This window comes from Heptranchias perlo, chromosome 9 (genome assembly GCF_035084215.1).
Source record: "Heptranchias perlo isolate sHepPer1 chromosome 9, sHepPer1.hap1, whole genome shotgun sequence".
In the NCBI taxonomy this organism is placed as follows: Eukaryota; Metazoa; Chordata; class Chondrichthyes; order Hexanchiformes; family Hexanchidae; genus Heptranchias; species Heptranchias perlo.
This window is the reverse complement of record NC_090333.1, coordinates 52,914,051-52,930,337: the sequence shown is the minus strand read 5'-3', so window position 1 is coordinate 52,930,337 and position 16,287 is coordinate 52,914,051. Positions and strand designations below refer to the sequence as shown.

The following is a 16,287-nucleotide window of genomic DNA, read 5'->3' as shown; positions in this document are numbered from 1 at the left end:
ATCTATAGGAATAGAACAATATGTAATTAAACTGTGATATTTGTTCAGTACTTGGACCATTGGAGAGGAAGATAAGTTGAATCCAATGTCAAATGGTCATTGATATTGCTTTTAGTAAGTCACTTTTAAGGAAAGCGCTGAGCAAATTTCTTTGCCCTTTTCGTCTCCCGCTATAGTAATAAATAATAATGGATGTGCTGCGAGATCTCCCTCGCCAAAGTGAAGTTAGATAGGTTGTGGACTATTAATGGGCAAGGCTGTAGGTTCGGTTTCTCTGCCAGGTTCTAGCCTGTCCTTAATCTGGCCAGAAGATTGACCTTAAATCTGCTATGCCCCACTGTGGTCTGAAAAATTATAACTGTCCAGCATATTAGCTGGAATATATGGAATGAAGAATGGACTTTATTTTCATTCAGCTCATCCAGCTTGCTCCATCATGCTGGTTCTTTTTTTAAGGACTTGGTCAGTACAGTAAGATGCCTGTTATAAATACACCCTTCTATTGGTATGCACTATGAATATATTCAAGCATTTTTCAGTATAAGTCCATTGCATTAACAATACAACCCTGTAATTAAGGTGCCTTTTAAAAATATACCCTTCTATTGGGCAATTAGGGATGGGCAATAAATGCTGGCCTTGCCAGTGACGCCAATATCCCATGAACGAATAATTTTAAAAAAATGCAGTATGAATATATTCAAGCATTTTTCAGTCTAACTCCATCGCATTATTAATACTGCCCTGTAATTAGGCGTAAGGGACTAGGACGGATTAGCATTTCCCCTTGATGGCACAACTGAAACTGAACAAGTCATGCAGGAAATCGTAGGCATGAATTTGAGACCCAACAATTTCTGGTATCCCAACCAATAGAACAGACTGGACACCTGCTGCCAGGACTCCACCAACACCACTTGTCAGGTGGTAGGAGGTATACAGGAGCAATCTGAGGTAACCTCTCACCGCCTGTGCTTGAAACTAGAGATACATCATACCAGTGTGTTTACTGTATCCTACCAAGAATTATATTCTGAAATTTGCAGACACGTCAGTGTGTCTGTTTTCCTCAGCTAGCAACTGAGGAGATCATTCAGCCAATCAGCGTTCACTCTTCAAATAAGTAAAGAATGATTATAATACAATCTCTCTCTATGGAACATTTATTTGTCAATCTCGCTCATAGCAGACTACAGATTATTGGCTGCTACATACGTTGTCATATGTGTCTTTTTCAGCCTTGGTGCAACAAAATGTGAGTGAAACTCTGTCTCCGTAAATGCTATTTTTATTTATTTATGCATTTGTATTTTGGTGCTTATTCCCACTGTAGTTCTCAGCTGGGTAAAATAAAATGAATTTGATTTGAAGTGGCAGCAGTGTGCTCTCATTCCATAATTCCCAGTCCATTGAGGTGGAAAGGTGGAAGATGTCAAACCTGGAAATTTACAGAAAATGTGCTTTATTAAAAATAGCCTGTGGATAATTTGAACTACTCGCTCTGCCTACAAAGACAATGCTGATTAGTATACATTACTTCAGACCCTGGAGGGCTTCATCGAATCTTATCTTTGACATGAACAGATTCTCTGTGTAATGGGGCATTAGTTCTGCTGAGCCTTAAATAGTGCTTGCTCAAAGCCACTGAAGCCCAGGCATGTTACAAATGTTCACCACTTTTACTAGCATCTGGAATTCATGTACAAAACTGTCTTAAGGAGCTGCAAGATTTATGCCCCAATGAAGAATTCAGCAGTTTAGTTGAGAATAATTGGACCCCATATGGGAACAAGATGGACAGATTCACTTTTTATATTTAGCAATGATTGCCTGTTCCAGTAGATTAAAGAACACAAAAAACTAACTCCATAAAGTTTGGGGTACTTCTCAGGCATGAGTCCTGAAAGATGGTGCAAAGTTTTTTTAGACAGTAGATAAGCCCAAGTATGTTAAACAACCAAAGAAATTCAGTGCACACCATGATTATAAACGAGCTATCCCAAAAAAAATTACCTCAGAAATTCAAAGGCTAAGGCTCTTAAGTGTGTGATATACACACAGGTATTGGACTTGATAGCTTTTACCCTTTTCTGGCACTAGGCAATTTGCATTGCCCCGACTGGAGGTAAATACATTAACGTCCTGCAGAATCCCAATGTTCTCCTCTTGTCCTGCTGCCTTAGATATTCAAATATTATATAATTGTATCTTTGATAGACTTTGCCTGGTTCTGTGGTCATTTTGAGATTTGCTTTTGGGAAAACTGCTACCAGAAACCTGGTATGGTAAAAAAAAGTAAGATAGCAGAAGCAGAAATGCTGGAAATGTACAAAAGGTCAGTCCACATCTGACGAAGAAGAACAGGCCATCATTTCAGGTGTAACTTCATCAGAACCAGTTCCTAGCGCCAAACAACTGAATTATGAAAAAACTGGCCGCTTTAACCTTGAAAGGAGATGACCTTGTACAGACATACAAGAGATTAAATGGTTTGGAAAAGGCAAACTTGGAGTACTACTTCAAGGTAGCTGGAATCTATATAAAGACATTGGGGGGAAAATTCGATAAGGGCCGTTTTCGGTCGGGGGTAGCGTGATGTGTTAGTACCCCACGCCCATAGGCCCCTAAGCAGGCAGCACGTGAACTTTGTGCTGTCTGCTATATATCATGCTATCTCTGTGCAGCCAGTGCAACCTCCGCTGCTGGAGAATGAGGAAGTTGGAAATGGGGCGTGTACAGCGCACGTCATCAGCAGCCTGCACCTCTTAAAGGTGCAGGTGCACATTTCAAATGGCAGGAATACAGTTTACTAGGAGAGGGGGAAGATGACCACAAGGATAGCAGGATCAGCACGAGAGAGGGCTCCACGCTTCTCCGATGAAGCACTGGAGGCCCTGGTGAAGAGGTGGATGAAAGGAGGGCCAACACATACCCGCAGGGTGGCAGGAGACCCTCCAGATTGCAGCTCCACAGGCATTGGAAGGCTGTGGCGCAGGAATTCAACGCCAGGAACATTGCATCACGCACGTGGGTGCAGTGCTGAAAGAAGTTCAATGATTTGACACGAGTGGTCAAGGTGAGTGAATCCAAATGTCAAGTGGCACATCCTACCAAATGCACCACTGCTCCATGCATCACACTCCCTGTCACCCACCCACCAACAAACACTGTCCATCCATATGCAATGCTGCGTTCGGCATGCTGCATCTCACCCGCACATAGTACCACGCTTGCAGGCCACACAACTACCACTCACAGGTCACACAAACTGGCAGCTATTCGACCACGACAGGCACACCACCCACACACCTTGCAGGAGACTCACTGACACACTGTCCTCTGTCTTGCAGGAGAAGGTGGCGCATAACAGCAGGCAGCAGGAGGGATCTGAGGGTGGATGGGCATATTTACATGTCCTCACCACCCTAGAGGAGACAGTGCTTTGGATCATTGGGTGGGTCGTATTTGCAGCCGTGACAATGTGCCGCACTGGAAGTCCCGACGAAGGGGGTTTCTGCATATCTAATGCTCCTTCTCCTTTTCCACATCTCCCTCCTCCCACAATCTTTTCTGACTCACGTGCTGCAGATGCTGTCAGCACACACGTCTTACATGCTCCTCTCCCCATTCCACAACTCAGCCTATTTCCCTTTGACATTGCAGATACCCAAGAACACATGGCGGCACCGTCCGAGGAGGAGGGGGAGGGGGACACTGAAGCCACACCGTCACTTGATCTGACACTTGCTTCCACCAGCTCAGAGAATGACACGGTACGTCTTTAGAGGCTAGGTTAGAGGAGGGATCTGCATGTGGTGAGACACTGGGCACAAGTACACAGGCACTGGGGCGGGGGAACGGATACCACAGGTGCCAGCTCGCCAGAGGGCGAGGTCGCTCACTATTTCTGCTGCCGAGGAGTCAGATGATGACTTCAATGGGCCAGGTTACAGAAGGCTGATGGGTGTACACCACCAAATGCTTGGTGCACTGGAAAGCCAGCCAGAAAGCCTGCGCACAATGTCAAAGAGCATGGAGAAGTCCAGCTCCAACTTGGCACAGGGCTTTGCGCAGAGCTTGGAGCCCATCCTTTCCAACATGGAACGGGTGGTCACCTCGATCAGCGCACCTGTGGAACCCACCGTGATGCAGCGTCTGATGACTGATATCACAGCTTCCATTGCAGCACAAACATCTGCCATCCAAGGTCTGACTGCTGCATTTGGAGCTCAGATTGCTGCCTAGGAAGCTCAGACTGCTGCTATCGTGGCTCTGGGGACCACTGTGGAATGGGGCTGCCAGGGCGTCACAGCACTCCAGCAATCTGTTGTTCAGCTGATCACCAGGATTGCTGAGGTGTTGCCCCGTGCGAGTGGCAGTGGCGCCATGGCAGTCGGACCTGATGTCCTCTCTCAGGGCGACAGCCTTCCTGCCTCCACCCCTGCCACTCCGCCAGTGCCCCTATTGTTACCTCTTGGCCAGCCAGGCCAGACTGCTGCAGCCCACGCTGAGATGGTGCAGTCTGAAGCCGGGCCCTCCCGGCCCAGAGCTGCTCGAGGTCATCCCCCAAGGCCACCTGCACGCTCCTCAATTGAAGGCCAGCAGCCTCCCACCACCCATGCTCCAGCCACTGGGGAAGCACCTCGTAGGAGCACTAGGAGAGGTAAAGGCACACGAACAACAGACACGAAGGGAATGCACAAGGGTGAATAGTTCTGTTATGTTTGCATAATTTTATTTATTCATTGATAAATGAGACTTCGATTTTGCGTTTGGTGGTGGTTTTTATTTATGCATTGAGCTGAGAGGGAAACAAACGTGTAATCAGATGGAGGGCGATTTGATTGTCTTGTGGGAGTGGAAAGATGGGGAGTGATCCCTGGGATGGCAGGTCTGTCATACGAGGAGAGATTGGGTCGACTCGGCCTGTATTCACTCGAGTTTAGAAAGGGGATCTCATTGAAACATATAAAATTCTGACAGGGCTAGACAGACTGGATGCAGGGAGGATATTTCCTCTGGCTGGGGGGTTCAGAACGAGGGGTCACAGTCTCTGGATACGGGGTAGGACATTTAGGACTGAGATGAGGAGAAATTTCTTCACTCAGAGGGTGGTGATCCTATAGGCTGTGGAGGCCAAGTCACTGAATATATTTAAGAAGGAGCTAGATTTCTAGACACAAAAGGCATCAAGGGGTATAGGGAGAGAGAGCGGGAATATGGTATTGAGATAGAGGATCAGCCATGATCATATTGAATGGCGGAGCAGGGCTGAACGGCTGAATGGCCTACTCCTGCTCCTATTTTCTATGTTTCTATGAGTGTAGGACTGTTGGTGAGTTGGGGGATGTAGTTGACATTATTGACAGCGGGCACGGATCAGGCGAGCACGCAGAGCCCTTGCAGACAAGGCGTGTGGTTCCTGTTGCACCCTTGCTTCTTCCTCCACTTCCTCTTCGGGCTCCACCCCCTCCTCCTCCTCCTCTTCCTCCTCCTCCTTCTGAGCCTCTTCCTCCTCAGCCTCCTCCTCCTCCACCTCTGGCTCAGGGTCTTCTCCAACCATTGGTGGCAAAGGCTGGTCCCTCATGATGGCGAAGTTGTGCAGCATGCAGCAGACCACCATGAATCTGCCCACCCGCTCAGGAGAGTACTGCAGGACTCCTGACCGGTCCAGGCAGCGGAACCATTGTTTGAGGAGGCCTATGGTGTGCTCCACGATGTTGCGTGTGGCAGCGTGGCTCTCATTATAGGCCTGCTGTGCATGTGTGCGTGGGTTCCTGATCGGTGTCATGGGCCACGGCGTTAGGGGATAGCCCTTGTCTCCCAGTAGCCAGCTTTTGACTTGCCAAGTCGGGTGAAAGATAGCTGGCACGTTGGACTGCTGCATGACGAAGGCATCATGACTGCTCCCAGGGTAGCGGGCATCGACCTCCATGATTCGATGCGTGTGGTCGCACACCAACTGCACGTTGAGGGAGTGGAAGCCCTTTCGGTTGACGAAGATGGCTGGGTTGATGTGCGGGGCACGTAGGGCAATATGTGTGCAGTCAATGGCACCCTGCACCATGGGGAAGCCAGCAATGTGGGCGAACCCCCGTGCTCGCTCGTTCTGCCTGTCTCTGTCAAGAGGGAAGGTGATGTACTGTTCCTCATCTCGTACAGTGCATCTGTGACCTCCCTTATGCAGCAGTGCACTGCATACTGCGAGGTGTTGCACATGTCGCCAGCAGAGGCCTGAGGCACAGAAATTCAGCGCCACGGTGACCTTCACAGCCACAGGCAGTGCTGTCCTTGTCCTGCTCTGAGGCCGCACCAGTTGACAGATCTCAGTGACGGCTTCCTTGGTGAACCTCAGGTGTCGGATGCAATCCTCCTCGGTCATGTTGAGGTAAGAGAATTGGTCCAGGGGGACCCCAATTGGGTAGGGCCTCCTGCTCAGTGCCCTGCGTCTCCTTGTCCTCCATCTCCTCGCAGCTTGACCTGTATGCGTGGCCTCTCTGCAGGCTCCCAGTCGTGTTCAATTTCCAGTGGGAGCCCTAGCAGACCGCCCATGGTTGCCAGGAATGTTGTTCAAACACAGTTGTAACTCTCTGAAACATAAGGCAGTATCTGCTAAGCTCAAAAGTAGTCTCGGAATTCTCAGTAAGTATAGGGAGCTTCAAAAAGCACTTCCTATTCCACTAATAATCCAGCAACTAACCTGCAACAGGTGCATGGCCCCTTTAAATAGCGCTGGTGGAGGGTCCTCCAGGCACTCTAAGACATGTTCAGGTGTGCGAGATTAAGACTGTGCGTTGAGTTGAGCATTAAGGTCCAAAATAGCGTCTATCACTTTAAATCACACTGATTGCACGCATTTTCTCCCTACTTTACATGCATCCAGCGTTCGGTATTTGCACCTGCACTACTCCTAAACCAAGATGGCGTCCGGCGCATGTCACGCTGGAAACGTGCATGCGCATCCAAGACATCATCCTGGATGTCAGAAAGGCCGTGTAGCGCCAAACCAACGGGCGCTACACAGTCCAATTTAGTGCCCATTAAATTTTGTATCCTAGAAGGTTGAGATAATGGCCTGAAGGTCTTCTTAATCCAAACCTATCTTGTAAGCAATAAAAGTAGATCAAGAGAGACTAAAATCGGTGAAAAGGTAAATTAGGACTGATTGTAAATGGCTCCCTCTCCTCATGTACTGTCTCCATCCCTTTCAAAATTGCTGTTATCACCCCCTCCTCCATTATGTCCTTGGAAACTATCTATAACCTCCCTTTCCTCTCCAAAGTCCTTGAACATGTTGTCACCCACCCAAATCCATGCTTATCGCTCCTGTAACTTCCATGTTTGAATATCTCCAATTAGGTTTCTGCCCCGCCCACAGCAACAAAACAATCCTAACCAAAATCATAAATGACACCTTTGTGACTGTGGCCATTATCCCTCCTTCTCCTCCTCCACCTCTCCGCAGCCTTAGACATAGTCGGACATACCATCTTCCTCCAACATCTCCACTCCATTGTCCAGCTCAGTGGGACTGCCCTCACTTGGTTCCACTCTTGCCTATCCGATTGTATCCAGAGAATCTCCAACAATGATTTCTCTTCCTCCCCCCACACTGTTATCTCTGGAGTCACCCCTCCTCTTCCTTATCTAAATACTGCCCCTTGGTGACATCATCTGCAAATATGGGGTCAGCTACATATTTACACTGATGACACCCAGCTCTACCTCTCCACCATCTCTCTTGATCCCTCCACTGCCTCTGTGCTGGCAGACTGCTTGTCCAAAATCCAGTATTGGATGAGCTGAAAATTCCTCCAGCTATATTTTGGGAAGATCGAAGGTATCATCTTCAGACCTGCCAAAAATGCCATACCCTTGCCACCAATTCCATTCCCAACCACTGTCTCAAGTTGTACCAGACTGTTTGCAACCTCAGCATCCCATTTAAACCCATTTCTTCTCCATCTCAAAGACTACCTACATCCACCTCTGTAACATTGACCACCTCAAACCCAACCCAATGGCAAAGCTAGGCTCGATTTGGCTGACGACAGGATGGGGACCATGCTGAGAACTGGGGAATGCCAACTTACCTAGTCTGAAGCCTGAACTGGGAACCACACTGCTTTGCAGGCCGAAGACAGATGACCGGGGTTCCCGGGAGCAAAATGGAGGCGGTCCTCCAAAGCCATGTTGGCCAATCTCAAAATTATTGGGAGGGGTTATAACTCCTCCTGACCCCACACTGGCTCCGCCACAGCCCCTACCTCAGCCCATTTGCCTCTGAAACCGGCATGCATGTTTACTATGCCAATGTTCTCATAGCCGGCCTCCAATCCTCTGTAAACCACAGCTCATTCAAATCTCTGCTGCCCATATGCTATTCCACACCAAGTTCTGCTCACCCAACACCTCAGCCTCACTGACCTACATTGGTTCATGGTCCCCCAATACCTCAAATTTAAAATTCTCATTCTTGTGTTTAAATCTTTTCATGGTCTCACCCCTCCCTACCGCTGCAACCTCCTCCAGCCTCGCAAATCCCTCATCACACATTTTCCATTCATCTTGTCCACCTCCCTCTGCTCCTTTGAGACTCTTCTTAAACCACTCCACTTTGACCAAGCTTTTGGTCACCTTTCCAATATGTCCTTCTTTGGTTCAATGTCCATTTTCTTAATTATGCCTCCCTGAAGCACTTTGGAATGTTATTCTACACTAAAGGTGCTATATAAACACAAGTTGATGATTTCTGGGTGAACTTCATGCAAAGAGTGATCAACATTTGGAATTGTCTTCTGGGTAAGGTTGGGGGGTTGGAAACTCTAGATTCATTCAAGATCCAATTGGATGATCAGATGGGGACTGTAAAGCCTTGTGCTTAGATAGATGAGCCAAGAGAGGTCAAATGGCCTCCCTTAACTGTTTTATCTTGGGATCTTGTGAGGAGAAAAATACTTGATTTGACCTGGCTTGCCGTGAGTGACTTATTTCTCCTGCTGATGACAGAGCTGCATTTGTGGTGTTACATTCTATTCCAGTCTGATTTATTTAACATGCCATTTTTCATCTTTGACACTTGTAATGACCTATGTGAATGACCTTGGTGGGGTCCCAATGGAGGGGCTTGTGACAACTAGATTCTGATGCAGGCTGAATGTCAGCCAAACAGTTCATTGAATACTAACTGAAAGGTCATCTAAATTTAAACACAACTTATTACTTCAGAACTAATTCTCACACTAAATGATTGGCAGTATTGTAAACATTAAAATCCCTTTATCAAAACTATAGGCCTAGAAGTTACTGTTGGTGATATTGGATGACACCGCATTTGTATGACATTTCTTTGTCTGTCGTTTGAAAATAACTTGGTTTAAATGAGTTAATGCCCCCATCAAAATGTGGACAGAGGAGTGTTACAAGAATGCATTAAGTTTTCATCCTTTAAAATTAACAACGGCAATTTCTAAACTATAATGTTCAAAAATCTATCATAAATATATCATTTAATGTTATTGTCAAACTCACCTGCTCCCTTTGAAGTGTTCTGCTGATGATGTTAGCCAAGCTATTTAATATTTTCTGCTCAATTTGTGACACCAACCACTGCAATAGCTCATTTGTCAACAAGGGAGGAAAATAATTTTGGCTATAAAATTGTCAGAAGGTTGTGCGTTCAAGTCCCACTCCAGAGACTTGAGCACATAAACTCGGCTGACACTTCAGTGCCGTCTTTTGGATGAGACGTTAAACTGAGGCCCTATCTCCCCTCTCAAGTGGATGTAAAAGATCCCATGGCACTATTCGATGATGAGCAGAGGTGTTCTCCCCGGTGTTCTGGCCAATATTTATCTCTCAACCTACATCACTAAAAACAGATTATCTGGTCATTGATCTCACTGCTGTTTATGGGACCTTGCTGTGCGCAAATTGGCTGTCGCGTTTCCTGAATTACAACAGTACTTCAAAAGTACTTCATTGGCTGTAAGCGCTTTGGGACGTCCTGAGCTCATAAGAGGTGCTATATAAATGCAAGTTCTTTCTTTCTTTTATGCTGCAGTATTGATTTCCATTTTTACTGCCTGGCTAGAACTGTGATTCAGCTATCCAAAAGAAAACCTTGCATCAGCCAGAGCTCCTCTCCCCGTGCTTAAAATTTAAATGTTGAGAGCACAGGTAAGAGCATCTGCATTGCTATGCTGCAGCTTTAGCATCAGTGTGAAGGAGGAACCACTTCACAGCAATGCTAGCTTTGCAGCATAAACAAATCCTTAAACAGCAGTTTCATTTCATAGTAGGACCTTTTCATTATTTAGTTTAACAGGGCACTCTTAAAAACTTTTGATTCTGGTTTCAGTTTCTCTGTCATACTTTGGCATTATTATACTTTTTGTTCAATTAATGTGCTGGCTCAGGTAAGGAGGAGACCTGTTTCTTGTTCAGATCTTCTGATCCACTGCTCTCTGCTGTGTAGGTTTTGTTGAATTTGTTTGAGACTGGAAGGATTTTGCTTAAATAATTCATCATGAATCCAGTTTATTGATTCCCTTGAAGATCTTATGATTGCTGGAAACAAATTCAGCATCCAGCACAAGCACGATGGGCTGGATGGCCTCCTTCTGTGCTGTATCATTCTATGATTTTACTTGTTTGTTTATGAACAAAACAATACATTAACATAAGGACGTTAACACATTGCTGAATAAAGGATAGTGGCCTATTGGTGTTTGGGTGCATTTTACATCAGCAGGGACATTTTTTGGTGGTAAAATTACACATGGCATTAATGACTGCCAGTGGTGCTTCTAGACAGAAAATTAACTATCATCTAAGCTCATAACAAAAGGATAAATATTGCTAAAATTTTCAATGATAAATTATACTGTTAATCATTGTTTGATTTTAATATGTTAAATTAGACTTTAATATTACCACGGTGCCAAAGATGCTCTCAGAAGAATAATCCATTTAAATGATTCACATAACAGGGTCGACACCAAACAGAAAGATGACGATCATGACCACACCAGGAAAAGGAGGAGATATCAGCTTGGAAGGCAAGTACTCTAGGCACAATTAGTAACCACTGAATAAAGCTTTTAAGGAATTGCAAAGTGTCTTTTCTATTGCATTGCCAGTAATTTTAAAGTGGCACCAGTAAACAACTCACATCTCACTGGATCCTTCAAGACACCTTTCACTAGTTAAGAAGATAGCAGCCTAATTACTATGTTGATATACACCCAATGTATGAATCTTAAGAAAGTCCTTCGACTATAATGCTTCTCATAAGTTGGTGCAGTAACACTGTCCATTGAATATTGATGTTCAATGCTACAAGTGGAGAAATAGAGGTATGACCCCTCCTAAAACTTCTCAGTTCCTGATCTGAGCTTCGTTGGGTGGGGAGATGCCCACAGCAGGGTGTGGTGTCTCCCTACAAGGGTTTGAGAAGATTGCAATGGACAGTTGCCACCACGCTATCATGTTCCATCTTGGGGGGGTGGGGGTGGGGGGGGGGGAAGGGAAATAAGGGATTGGCAGAGGTGCACAAGTAGGTAAGGTGACCACATTCAGAACAGAACTTCAGATGAAGGTAGGACTTGAAACAAAATCATAGGTGCTTGCCTTTCACTGAAAGTTAAATATCCACAGCAAAAGAAAATATAAGGAAAATCATGTCATTTGCACATGATCCCTAAGCCAAAACAGGAAAAAAGATTAAAATAACATTTTTAAAAACTTAACTACAAAAGGGTAATTGAGAAATGAAATTACAGTAAAGAAAAAATATTGTATACAAAATTAATATTTTTAACCGGTTAAGTGATTATTTGCCCCTTGTAGATGTCCATTGCTGCAGTGCTGCCCGGAGCAGAGATGTCAGAATTGGAAAAACTACACGGGGTTAGCTACACTAATACTTCAGGTATCAGATTACCTCAACATTACTTGCAATTTGGCCAGAAAACGGCCTAACAACACTCCCAAGGCGGCTTCTCAGGGTAGTAGGTCTGTGGAATTTGCTGCCCCAGGAAGCTGTGGAAGCTCCATCATTAAATAAATTTAAAACAGAAATAGACAGTTTCCTAGAAGTAAAGGGAATTAGGGGTTACGGGGAGCGGGCAGGAAATTGGACATGAATTTAGATTTGAGGTTAGGATCAGATCAGCCATGATCTTATTGAATGGCGGAGCAGGCTCGAGGGGCCGATTGGCCTACTCCTGCTCCTATTTCTTATGTTCTTAAATGTGTCCAGGAAAAAATGAGTAGTCAGTAAGGAAGCCAGTGAGACACTCTGTTTAGCTCCCTGGTCCCAGATGGTCTAAATGGCATTTTGGCCTTTTCTTCACCTGTAAGAGATTACAGATTACAACAGGTCCAACATCCACCCTCCATAAACTTCAGCTCATCCAAAACTCTGCTGCCCATATCCTAACCCACACCAAGTCCCGTTCATCCGTTATCCTTGTGCTCACTGACCTACATTGACCCCCAATGCCTCCAATTTAAAATTTTCAGCCTTCTGCTCAAATCCATCCATGGCCTGGCCCCAACATCCCCTTCTTTAGATTGGTGTCAAATTTTATCTGACAAGGCTTCGGTGAAGTGCCTTGAATCGATTTTCTACATTAAAGATGCTAAGTAAATGCAAGTTATTGTTGTGATCCAGATGCTTTCCCAGCATGGCAGAGAGAGGTAACAGGTATGGGGCCAGGGGCATGGGTGCCAGGAGGGCAAAGAGCAGAGGTGGCCAAACTTTTGTTAAATTTAAAAGGTGACCTCACATTCTCTTCAACTGCTGCACTATCCAGGTGCTCCAGCTGTATTTTGTGTGGGTGCCTAATCCAATTACAACTCGGTGGCCTAATGAGCCAGACAAGTTGAGCACTGGTTCCCAGCAACTTTCTGCTCAATACATTAGGGTGCAGAGTACCTTGGCGCATTATAGACCTCAGACCTCTGCAGCCAATCTTCCATCATATTATTAGCCCCATTGTGCAGAGAAAAGCTTCCCCCAGATGGTTTTAAACTAATATTAAATTTACATTGTCAACAATAGAAACCAAGGGTGTATAATTTCTCAGTTGTTTGGTTTTGAGACTTTTAAACCTGGTGATATGTTTCCACTCATGTCAGGTCCAAAAAATAAATAAATAGTGGGGTAAATTTTCGTCTTCACCACTGGAAATGAAAATCAGGCGAGTTCTGTAATGAGCGTGCGATCTGTTCCACCAGATTACCACCCAGGGAGTGAAAACAAAAATCTACCCAATATCTCCTAGGCTCCAAATACGCATCATACACGTTCTCCTCTTCTTCTCTACATACTACACTGGGGTGGAATTGGTCTCGGGCGGCAGCGCAAAGCGGGCGGTAGTGCGGAGGCAGCACATTTTACACTCCGCCTGATTTTCTTTTCGGGAGGGTGGAAAAGGGACTGCCGATTCACTATCACCTGAAGACCAATTTCAACCCCAGTCTTGAAATCCAAGATCACTACACTGTCTCATACTGCAACTCTTTCTTTCCCGGAGCATTTTGCCTTTCAAAAATTTCACTCTGCGATACAAAATACTGATTTCTTTAAATTGATTTTGAAAACAATCTTAAACAAGCGTCTTTAAAGAGTTAATACTCAAAAAAATTAAATCACCTTCCTGAGGCACTCTGATAGCCTGTGCAGTTGAATGCTTGATTCCCAAGCCAATGATTGTGAGTCAGAGTCCCAGGGCTGTCCATCACTCAGAATTGTTTACTTCAATGGGGTTAGTTCAAAACCAGGCTGCTGAACAGGACGTACACAGAAACAAGACGTTAAGATCTTAGAAGTGTAGGGAGGAAGAACAGCTGGCATGGTCCGGCTCGGCATGATTGAATTGTGCCACCCGGCTAGATGATCACAAAGTGGTATTAATGGTGTTCGTGGAGGTGTCGGCAACCCAGACTGCTCCCCACCCTCCCGGCCTGAAGAGGAATTATGAAGGGAGCAGCCTGCGGGGGAGAAAAGAAAACCACAAGAGAAAAAAAACACTTATTTTTAAAAACACTCTTCCATACACGTTATTGGAAATATTATGTAATGATGTAACCCTTCAAGCATTTTGGTTTATGTTTTCCTTACTTTAAATACTTTCAGGATTTTACACAGATTTGCATATTGGTGTGGTCGTACATGGCACTCACAGCACCGTTCATTAATAAAACAGGGCCAAATTTACAAGTCTGTGCTACTGGCAGGGAGCCTTGTCTGCCAGGAGTGCACATCAGAAATTCAGGCATGAACTGCCATGATTTTCCATCCTAGGGCAGCACAAGGCTGAATTTCCAACATGTGCTCTCAGCAGGCAAGGCTCCTCACCAGTAGCGCCAACTCATAAAAGCAGCCCTAATGAGTCTGCTGACATAGTTGTCTTATTAGTATAGTAGTGTTATGCACTTCAGAATCAAGTTGTGCTGCTAACTGTGGCCAAGGAGAGAGATAGCTGGGATGAGTGTACTAGGGATGCCACTGGCTTGGGTGGCTGTTGTTTCCCCGGGCATGCATCACATATGTGCAGTAGGAAGCGTAAGGCAAACATATCGTGAGCATGAAGGGTGTTTGAGGGTTTGTCATGGTGTTTACCTATATTTAATTGCTGATCAATTCACATAACATATTATACTGTATGCAGGTGCGCGTTATGTTGGTGGTGCAGGTGACCTCCTCTGCCACCTCGAGCCAGGCCTTCTTGGTGGTAGAGGCAGGCCGCTTCCTCCCGCCTGCCGGGGGGAAGATCTCTGTCCTCCCCCTCCTTCTCACCCCATCCAATGATACCTGGAGTGAGGCATCATTAAACCTGGGAGCAGCCTTCCCCCTGGGCTGCACCATGCTGTAATTTTTCCTATTTTCTGCAGCATCAGTCAGTGGAGGACTGCCCATTTAAATAGGGCTCCTCCAGCTGACAGACCTTGCTGTGCATGCGCAGTCCGCCCGCCGCGCAGCTTACCAGCAGGAAACCCGGAAGCACGGTTAAGTGGCTCCAATTAGCCTGTAATTGCGTGTGGTGCACACTGATTTCACCAGGCGCGTTACCCATGCGCCCAGTCGACCCCCCGCTGAGAACCCGCTGCCCTGCTAATATCGAGCCCTTGGATTTTCCTTCTGTTACGTGGAACAGGGTCTCAGAAGTGATGTGTCCAAATAGTTTGTCTAGTACCTGAGGCATTTTCGAATAGCAGCCAACTTCAAATATTTAAATGACTACTTGATAGTTTGTAAATAATTAGGCCAGAAAACTGGTCACTGCAAATGACGTGATTACCATTTCTGCCTCTTTAGCATCACTAACAGTTTCAATACAAGCAAGGAAATTGTTTTATCCATGGTTGTTACTACCTGCAGACAATAAATGTTCGGAAATATTTAAGTCCATGTGTTTTATGCCACATTCCACCATGCTAAATTAAGCATTTTTTCTTACAATACCTGCAAAGCATGTGGCAATATGAGCAGACTGCAGAACGCTGGGAAATCACACACATCAGAGCATTCCAATTATAGTACATAAACACATCAACATGAAAGACATCAGCTGTGGGGTGACATGGGTTTGGAATCAGCTGCCATCTCCTATAGAAGATACCAATACCCATCTCATCAATGTTGGCAAGGTTCCTTCAACTACATCAGTCCCACAGAGTACATAAACTACTGGCATACTTACCAGTAGCTAGGTTGCATTTCCCCTTCCCAGCATGTGTGCCTGCTGAGGCATCCACAATTTTGCTGCACCCATCTCCATTCTACAGTTCAATTTGTGACTGATGATTACATTATTTTTATCTCTATATCTATATATATTGCAAAACTCTCTCTCTCTCTCTCTATATATATATATATAGAGAGAGAGAGAGAGAGATAGATATAGATATAGATGATAGAGAGAACTGGCCCTAAGCTCTGGAATTCCCTCCCTAAATCTCTCTGCCTCTCTCTCCTCCTTTAAGATGCTCTTTAAAGCCTACCTCTTTGATCAAGCTTTTAGTCATCTGTCCTAATATCTCCTCCTTTAGATCAGAGACATTTTTATCTGATTATGCTCCTATGAAGCGCCTCGGGATGTTTTACTACGTTGAAGGTGCTATATAAATACAAGTTGTTGTTGTTATGTGCACAATGCAGACACGGGAAAACATGTGTCTAAAGTGTGCAACCAGAAATTAGGTTAACTTAAAATATTCTTAACAGGTACTCTGTGAGATGGATAAGTTCCCATCTTTGTCAAGAGGTTGCCCAGCCAC

General features: G+C 45.3%; 1 long non-coding RNA gene across 1 annotated transcript in view; it reads right to left on the bottom strand.

Annotated features, from left to right (window-relative positions):
- Positions 1–1,295: 1,295 nt before the first annotated feature.
- The window catches only part of LOC137325022 (uncharacterized), a 32,638-nt gene continuing 17,646 nt past the window's right edge, over positions 1,296–16,287 (bottom strand). The window contains exons 2-3 of the long non-coding RNA XR_010963778.1: positions 13,661–13,792; positions 1,296–1,438 (exon numbers count right to left, since the gene is read on the bottom strand). This is a non-coding gene — a long non-coding RNA (uncharacterized lncRNA). The remainder of the gene's footprint in view (positions 1,439–13,660; positions 13,793–16,287) is intronic.